Source organism: Takifugu rubripes, chromosome 2, assembly GCF_901000725.2.
Source record: "Takifugu rubripes chromosome 2, fTakRub1.2, whole genome shotgun sequence".
NCBI lineage: Eukaryota > Metazoa > Chordata > Actinopteri > Tetraodontiformes > Tetraodontidae > Takifugu > Takifugu rubripes.
In genome coordinates, this window is record NC_042286.1 from 5017482 (window position 1) to 5025811 (window position 8330).

The following is an 8330-nucleotide window of genomic DNA, read 5'->3' on the forward strand; positions in this document are numbered from 1 at the left end:
GGCTTCCAGTTCGTCATTCTTTTAGGGATTTGTCCCCCACAGATTTATCCAAAGCGTATGTCTCTGGTATCACAGGTATGTGCTCGGCCTGATTCCTGACCCTCGGTGCCCACACACCCTCCTCCCTGTAATATAACCAAATGATCCCCCTTGATCGTTTCTGGAGTTTTCCGGTCTGGATCATGGCTGCTCTACCAGTTTTGTCATTTGTTCTAACCCACAGATCATCTTCTGTTGGTCTGGTGTTGGTTTGGCGCTCATGACAGTGGAATGCGTTTAATTCAGGGGAGGTGGGCCAGCAATCTGGTTGCCTCATCCCCAGCATTTGTCATCCAGCAGCAAAGCGCCATCTCAAACAATGACCGAACGGCTCCGACCTTCCACGGAAAAACACAGCGCTCATGTACAAAATCACAACGCAGTGAAATGCCAGCCATTACACCATTCCCAGGACAATTGGAACAATAAATCCCCTTCAGAAGCGCTTTGTTTGCAGTCGTGCTTGGTTTACCATGAATCACACCCCGGAGGAACGATGCGAAAAGAGAATCCACAACACAATCATTTTATTCAAGGCGAGAGAAAGTGGAAATCTGGACAAGAAGGACTTTTTTCCCCCTTTGACTTGATTATTTTAACCATTAGGTAGAATCGCGGCTTTATGGGCATTAAAGCTAAATGATGTAAGCTAAAAAAAGCTCGCTGGAAAAATCTGTTCTTGTCTACATCAATGTTACCTGATGATCGGTCTGCTAATGAGGACATTGATGACGTCTCTAACTGGACTGATTCAGAGGTTCTCTTGGTCATCAAGTCCTTATGAAAAGTGCCCTAATCACCCATTCAGTGAACATATCCTCACCTCAAGAACCCTCACAGAATCTTCAATTAGCAATCTTGAAATATATTTATTTAAACTTTGAAACCTCAGACAAAGCGAAGAAAGACGGAGGGAAAAGAAAGAAAAAAGAGAGCGAACAGAGAAAAGCCAACAGATTAACTGTCATGATTTGAACGTTGCATCAAGTTTCAAAGCAAAAGTCTTGTCTCTCAATAACAGTCCTGCATGGTGTGACAGGCAGAGTCACCAGAGATGTTGTTCCGTTCCCGTCCACAGTTCTGCAGGAACACCAACCCGATGAGCCGGCGTCTCCTCCAGCGGCCTTGTTCCTCGCCGGATGGGATTCATCTCATGCTCTCCAGAGGTTCTCCCAGTCAACTCCACCATGCATGAAAAATGCACACAACTGACATAATTTACCCCACCCGCCCCGAGCCACACAGTGGCGCAGCAAATACAGAGGGAAAAAAAAAGCATTAAAAACCTTGTTTTTACTGTTCGTTCAATAATACACTTAAATACAGTCGGGCACATTTACAGTGGCTGCAGAGCTGAAAGTCCCCATCCTTGTGGGGTGGCGACTAGAGCCTGCTGCATATGTTCCGTAAAGCAAGTTACAGTTGATAAATACAGACAATGTTCCCGTGGCAACGCCTATAAGGGCCCAGAGCTGAGAGTGCTGCATCACGCGCTTCCTAAAACACGGCCTTGCCCATGATTTACAAGCACGCTCACACACACACACACACGAGCTCAACCGGCTATTACAGGGAGGCCGGGATGCAACCCTGCGCGTTTCCCCGCCAGAGTGCAGCTCTGTCATTAATTTAAAGGTTTACTTTATCCAAAAATATACGGCTTCTTCGATAGCGGGTGGTTCATATTTTCCTAATGCTGAGTCAGCTAAAATCCAGTGGAATAATCTCACATTACCTATTCCAGAAAAGCCTGGCATGGAGAAAGAGCCTTACGACGCAACACCGGAGTTGGGGCGTTTTCTGTCCAGCCGAGGCCAAAAAGCGGCCCTTTTGATGCATTGTCAGTGGTGTGTTTGGCGCCCGCCCCACAGGAAGAATGCCTCAGAGAGAGCTGGCACGACTCTAGAAGGGTGGCTGCACCAGTGACAAAAACAGGTCGAAATATTTCAAAGGGACTCCGGCATGGTGAGAAAAAGAAAACGCTGGAAACGAGCTCACAGTGGTGCATAGCTGTTGCATAATTACACGTGTGACCTGCAGATATGCGTGGGCAACTCTACCAGAGAGTTTGACGGAGCGGTCAACCAGTTTTCCTGCGTTTACTGACAGAGGAGACACATGGCAGTGATGGGATTATTCATCCATTAGTGCTTCCAGAGTGTAAAAATGTTTTCAAAAGGGAGTCCTGAGGTGGAGCGCTGATACTGCTGGACTTTAAATAGAGCAGCGGAGGTGGAGCACTGACCTAGAAAAACCTCCTGGAAAAGTTGGCCCGCCATGATACAGGAGATGGCATGCAGTTCCGCCCCTCACCACAGAGAGGTGCTGTTTCGCGCACAGTGAGAGGCCGGTTCTGACTGACGGTCAGCCGTGAACACAGTGGCAGCGAGATATCAGGTGATTGTCTTGTGGCATGATTGTCAGTAGAGAATTTACAAGAGTTATTACATCACTGTCCTTTAAGAGCTTATCTTTCATATGCCCCCCCTCCCTTTGTTCTCTTTGTTCTCTGAAGAGCTGAGGTGGAGACTTTTTTCTCTGAGCGCTTTATTGCACCAGACAAGGAGGAGTGTCGATTCTTGGTCTCACACACACAAAACCCAACAAACCACTTCAGAGGAGCCCTCCGCAAGTCTTTTGAAGGACAATTTCTTTATCCTCACATCCTTGTTTTTTAAATAAGTCAGTTCCAGAGAAGGAGAGAGGACCTCCAGGGTGGCAGGTTTATTGCCGTCAGGTCGGATATGACAAGTTTGTTCCATTTTACTGGCAATCTCTCCGGGGCATTTGCAGCTCCTCGGATTCATAGTCATCATCAAATGACCTGTGAGGACAGTTTAGCTCTTAGATACACAGAAGGTTGCTGATAACTGATGAGGCGCATCGGCAGGAACGACTCGGTCTTACCCCTCGTGCAGCTGCTCATTTGCAGTCTCTTCCGCCACCCCAAATATCTCATACTCTTCTGAAGGCATATTTATCCCAGTCTTGATGGCTCTGGACCTTCACTGTCAATGTCCTGGACGAGCAGAAACACCAAGTATTACAGAAATACCTCTATAGATGAAGATGGCTCAATGCTATTGTGCCTTTAAATGGTTTTTTAGACTGTAAACCAGTGAGATAATCCATGTGAGGGGGGAAGAGTAGTCCCACTTTTTGCACAGCAAATGGGTCTCGCTGCTCGTGGTTCCAGGTAGTTTTTCCAGGTTGTGAAAAAGGTGTCGAAGAATATGTGAGCCATCCGGCAAGCGCTTCAAGTCGCGGAGCGTTATCTTACCCTGGGGCGAGAGCAGAACCAGTGCCTGTAGGGACTACATCCAGACAGGACAGGAAGGGACAGTTGAAAAGGTGATTGAGGAGTTCTGCGCTGACCACTAAACCTTGGCTCTCTGGTTTGAACCAAGTCCAACATCTGGCAGAGCCGATCCTGGAAGGGCAGGGGTTCGATGCCCATTCCTCTCCATCCTCTCACAACTTGCTCCTCGTAGAAATACTCCAGCTAGTTACATGGATTAAGCAGCCGCTCGCCATCGGTTTGTTTCCATGCAGCGGAACCAGTACTCGATGTGCTGGAGAAACGGAGAATCTTTTTGGTCACATTTACAAGGGCGCGCTTGCTTAAACCGACTGCTTTCAACATGTGTTGCCTCCAGCATCCATCCACCTGGTGGTGTCGTTTTCTTGCTGTCTTTCTTCAAGATATGAGGAACCAGACGAACTCAGCGTAGCTCATCCTGCCTTCCCTCTGCAACTGCGTTGCCCCTAGAAACCAAAGATAAAGAGGTATTATTCATCTTCCCCACCGGTTGTTATGGTGAAGTCAATCAGCTCCTGGCTTTGTTATGTGTGTTCCCACTTACGAGTAAACAGCCCCTGAGAACAATCTTTCAATGATTCTGTTTGAGGAGGCTTGTCGGGGCAGAGAGGGAGGAATATATTTAGTTGAGAGATGCAAAAACAAATGGGCGCTGCAACAAACCAGTGTGTGCACCTCTGTGCACAAGGACTGAATCAAAGTTTGGCAAAATGGAAGCAGATTTCTTCAAAATGTCCACAAACATTTCATATTTCAACCTCTGTGGACATCACTCAATTGAGAAGCGATAGATTTACACATCATAAACATCTGTGTAGCCTGAAGACTGCATTCTTCCTCCTCGGCGTTTTAAGGATTCACCGTGGTCGTTGTATCTGGACAGGTCTTTGGGTCGATGTAAAGGTCATGGTCGGTGTCCAGCTCCCAGAACTTGCAGTAGATGACGTAAGAAGTGCTCGTAGAGAAGTAGTTCGGTGATCTGGTTGATGTCCCTCCTTCTTCCAGCAGGGCCCAGGTCTGCAGGAAGTTGCTGCGGCGCAGCTCCATCATGGTGATGCGACCCGTCCAGGAACGATTCACCACGTAGATATCCGCTGGATCACCTGGACAATCACACGCTTATTGAGAGGAAGACCACGTGCAGTCAAACTAAACAGAGCAGAAATAGAATTCCAATCCGAAAAGGCTGCCCTCAGACACAGTTTCTCAACTGTTTCTTCTGACATTCTAAACTTGCTAGTTGGATGTGTTTCCACTACTCCTGATTTTTTGTCTCCATTCCGAATATTAGCTCGGCGCGACCCTGGCACGGAAACACTTGCACTTAAAGAGCGTAGCTGAGCATTTCCTGGCATGCAGAGTTCCCATGGCTACTGTGGCCTCACACGGTAGCCATCGGCTGACCGGAGCTGAAGGAAATGTCTTATATGGGCATGTGTGGGGTCAGGATGCCTCTGCTGCGGGATAGTGAGGGGGGACGTTCCATGACTGTCGCAGCACCCCGGTGAACAGAGTGGAGGCCTCTGTGCAAGCACAGCTCTGGATAAAACACACATGTGCTCTCCAGGGCACTCATGTGACCACAGGCAGCCGCACAGGCAGGCGCGAGTGACGCTGCTAAAGCTAATAAAAACACAGAAGGTGTATCTGTGATTAGAGCACAAGGCCTTCTGGGAAAAACAGGCTTCTGAGAAGCCACGGCTATTATTTGTCGGACCTGTGAAGTTTCACCCTGAGGATCTGAGGAATCCTGATGTTTGAAAAAGCTTAATCACTTTTTTCTGCTCAGAGGAGCCTTCAAACAGGATATGAAGGATTCAGGATTTCAAAGTCGCGACGGTGGTTTTAATCACTGTGGTCTCTCACAATCTGTAGATAATACGAATGTATAAAATAAACAATAAAACGGCCCCCTTTCAACTAAATACGCAAAAGACCCCAAAAGATTAACAGTAAAGAGATTGTTGGAAGGCTTAAGCCACAAAATATCAACAGGTTTCCTGTGGCATTTACCGTGGGTGATGTAGCCGGGAATGAACTCCGGCGCATCCTTCAGAAACGTGAGACCCGGATGTGTATCCACTATGTCCTAAACGGGCACAAACAGGAAGTGACAAAATAAAACACCGCCAAGATGTTTGTGGAAAACGACAGAGGAACTTTGGCAGAAGTTGGTCGTCAGAACCTGAGTTCAATGAAACCGTCAGGAAAAAACAAACACTGAACCCAAAACTGATGAAAAAAACTTGCACCGGTCATAGAAGCTCTGAAAAGAAATTAAGGCAGCATGTGTCAACCAGGAGTCACAGAAGCTGTGGTGGCTGTTTTGAGAAACGTCCTAACAGTCACTTACGGATGTGTTTAAGTCTATTTATCCTTAACGAGCCATCTTAAAAACATGATGGAGCAACGTATTAGCATGAAGGGGGATCCAGGTAAATATGTGAGCAGAAACACTGAAATTGGCATGCTAGTAGTTATCACACGCAGTAAACGCACGTCTTTATAAGTAATAAAAACGGAATCAAAAACGGGTGATTGTTGGGAAGCGCCACCTGCAGCAGAGGAATAAGGTCTTCCTGTTCCAGGTAGCTGCAGCCGGGTTTTGCGAGGAGGTAAATAAACCTTGATGAATCATCGTGGCAACTGTGCAGCAACCTGCAGGAGAGAGGCGGGAGCCCATCAGACTCACAGCTTCCTATTACTATAACCCAGATGGACGAGGTGGTCTAGCTTACTTCCTCCAGGTCGCAACAAAAGAGTGAACGGAGACAAATCCTGTCCTCTCGCCCCCCGCTGAGTAAAACATGGGGGCCTTCCAGTAGACCGGACACCCGCAGGCCTGAAGAAAAACACAGGCAACACCTTAATTAACCTTGAAATCCATCCGGTACTGTTGAGCTGAGACAGCAGCATAAAGACTGTAGCTTCAAGTTAAAGAGCTGCCGACCTTGGCAATCTTGCCCATCTCATATGTCGGCCTTCTCCTCCTCAAACTCGTTGAAGGCCTGTCTCGATGGCAGCGATGGCGGCATCGTGGTTGGCGACTGGACCAGTGGCAGGGAGCCCGCGAGGGTAGTAGAACCTGGGAATGTGATGGCAGGCGGAGGAGGGGTGACTATGGACTGGAGCCGGGGGAGGGCTGGGGAGCGGGCGTGGGGGGCGGGCGAGGCTGTGGCCGGCGCAGGGGCTCGGTGGAGGCGTGCCGGGTTTCTTTTCCGGTTTTGGACTGGACCTGAAAAGAGAGAAGAGGTGTGATGTGCCGGGAACGGGTGAGCAGGGTTACCTGATGTGTAAGTTACACGGGTTTATCCAGTCCAGCTTAGCGCCGCTGCTCTCAGATCATGTGACAGTCGCACATTGCTACATCGCTCCAACCGTAAATGACTCATTTTCGAAATGACTGGTGGCAAAAGGTAGGTAGAAACACTGCAGGCAGTCAGCAAGTAAATGTGTGATTATAGGACAGGAATTTCAATCAATCACATAATGGTTAATTTGACACCAGTGAACCAAAAAAAGCACTTCTTAGCAGGTTGTATTAATACATATATTTATATCTTGTGAACGTTGGATTGAGTGTATTCATAGAAATCAAAAGGTCAGATGATGAGATCATGCACTGGACTTAAGTCCAAGGTACTCGGGCAGTAGCTCGGTGGAGGCCGGTGATTTGGCGTGCCGTCTCAGGGCGTTCATTGAGGGTGTACTGAAGCAGGACAGCTGTGGTTCTCCCACCCCCGCTCCTTCACCGAGATCATTCTATCACTCTCTTCCTACGGCCCCTCGCCCTATTAAAACCAGCTGGTAAGTGTTTCAGAATAGCCTTGCCCGTCCCCGGCATGTCATTCCTCTGGTTAAGGACACGGCGGATCAGCTGTATGTTTAGAATAAATGAAATGGTAAGGAGTATTCAGTGCACGTCCCGACTTGGACCTGGTTCTATCCGGCTCCTGGCACGGACTGACCTGTTGCTGTTGGAAGGACTTGAGTCTCTTCTTGAAACGTGAGGGGGAGCACAAAGTCACACCCCCTGGCCAGGAAGGCCAGCTCACCCCTCTCAGGTCGGGATCCCCTCGCAGTGACGTCTCTTTGATCATCATGGCGGGGCTGAGACACACAACCCCTGGATAGGACGGGGCCAGCGCGGGGCCACCGGCGCAGCTCTTCTGTCACCGAACAAGTGAACTATTCACCGTCCGCTCAAACGCGCCTACAAAATCCTGTGTGTAGCTTTCAGTTGTCCTGACAGTGGCAGATTCCTCTTCTCCTGGTTCCACTGGTGTCCCCCCCAAAGCAGCACCCCAGCAAACAGCGACCGAGCAGAGAGATGCTTCCCGATGCTCCAGCAGTACCGTAAAGGCCCCAAGGCAAACTCATGGCACCCACACCTGCAGCTTTGAAACCGGGGGCGTCCCCGGCCGGGAAGAAAGACCTCTGCGTCGTCCTGGCCGTCCGTCCTGGATTATGCAATTCGGTGTGGTCTCACTGGTGCCTGCTGCCAGTTCAGCTCTGACAAACTGCAACTGGGAAACATGAGCCATGCCGGACTATGGTAACACACGCACGTTCTCTCTCTCTCTTCGGACCAAACCGGCTGTCCGAGCACTGGGGCTGGGGGTGGGGGGGGCGGGTGTAAAGGCTGTTCGGCCACGTTGCATATCTGTGTTTTGCGGGATCTGAAGCCCGTAAGGCCCCCGTGTCTAATTAAAGCTTGTCCAGTGTGAACCCGGAGTTGAACCCCAAATCAGAGGCGGAGCCGAAAACGCTAATTCAACATGAGCGCAAAGAACAAGCGAGCCCAAATATTTCCCGGGGAGCGATCCGGGAAGGGGGTGATGAATCAGCAGCCGAACCACCTGTTGTTTCATCTGTTGACACGGGGTTATTTCGCAGGTCGTGCTCGAGACTTAAGAGGCATTAAGTCTCGCTCGGACTTCAAAAAGCACAAGCGCACACGGAGTCGGAGCTG

General features: G+C 49.3%; 1 pseudogene; it reads right to left on the reverse strand.

The window, feature by feature from the left end:
- Positions 1 to 549: 549 nt before the first annotated feature.
- On the reverse strand, positions 550 to 6634 carry LOC101070572 (serine/threonine-protein phosphatase 2A regulatory subunit B'' subunit alpha-like; annotated as a pseudogene).
- Positions 6635 to 8330: the final 1696 nt, after the last annotated feature.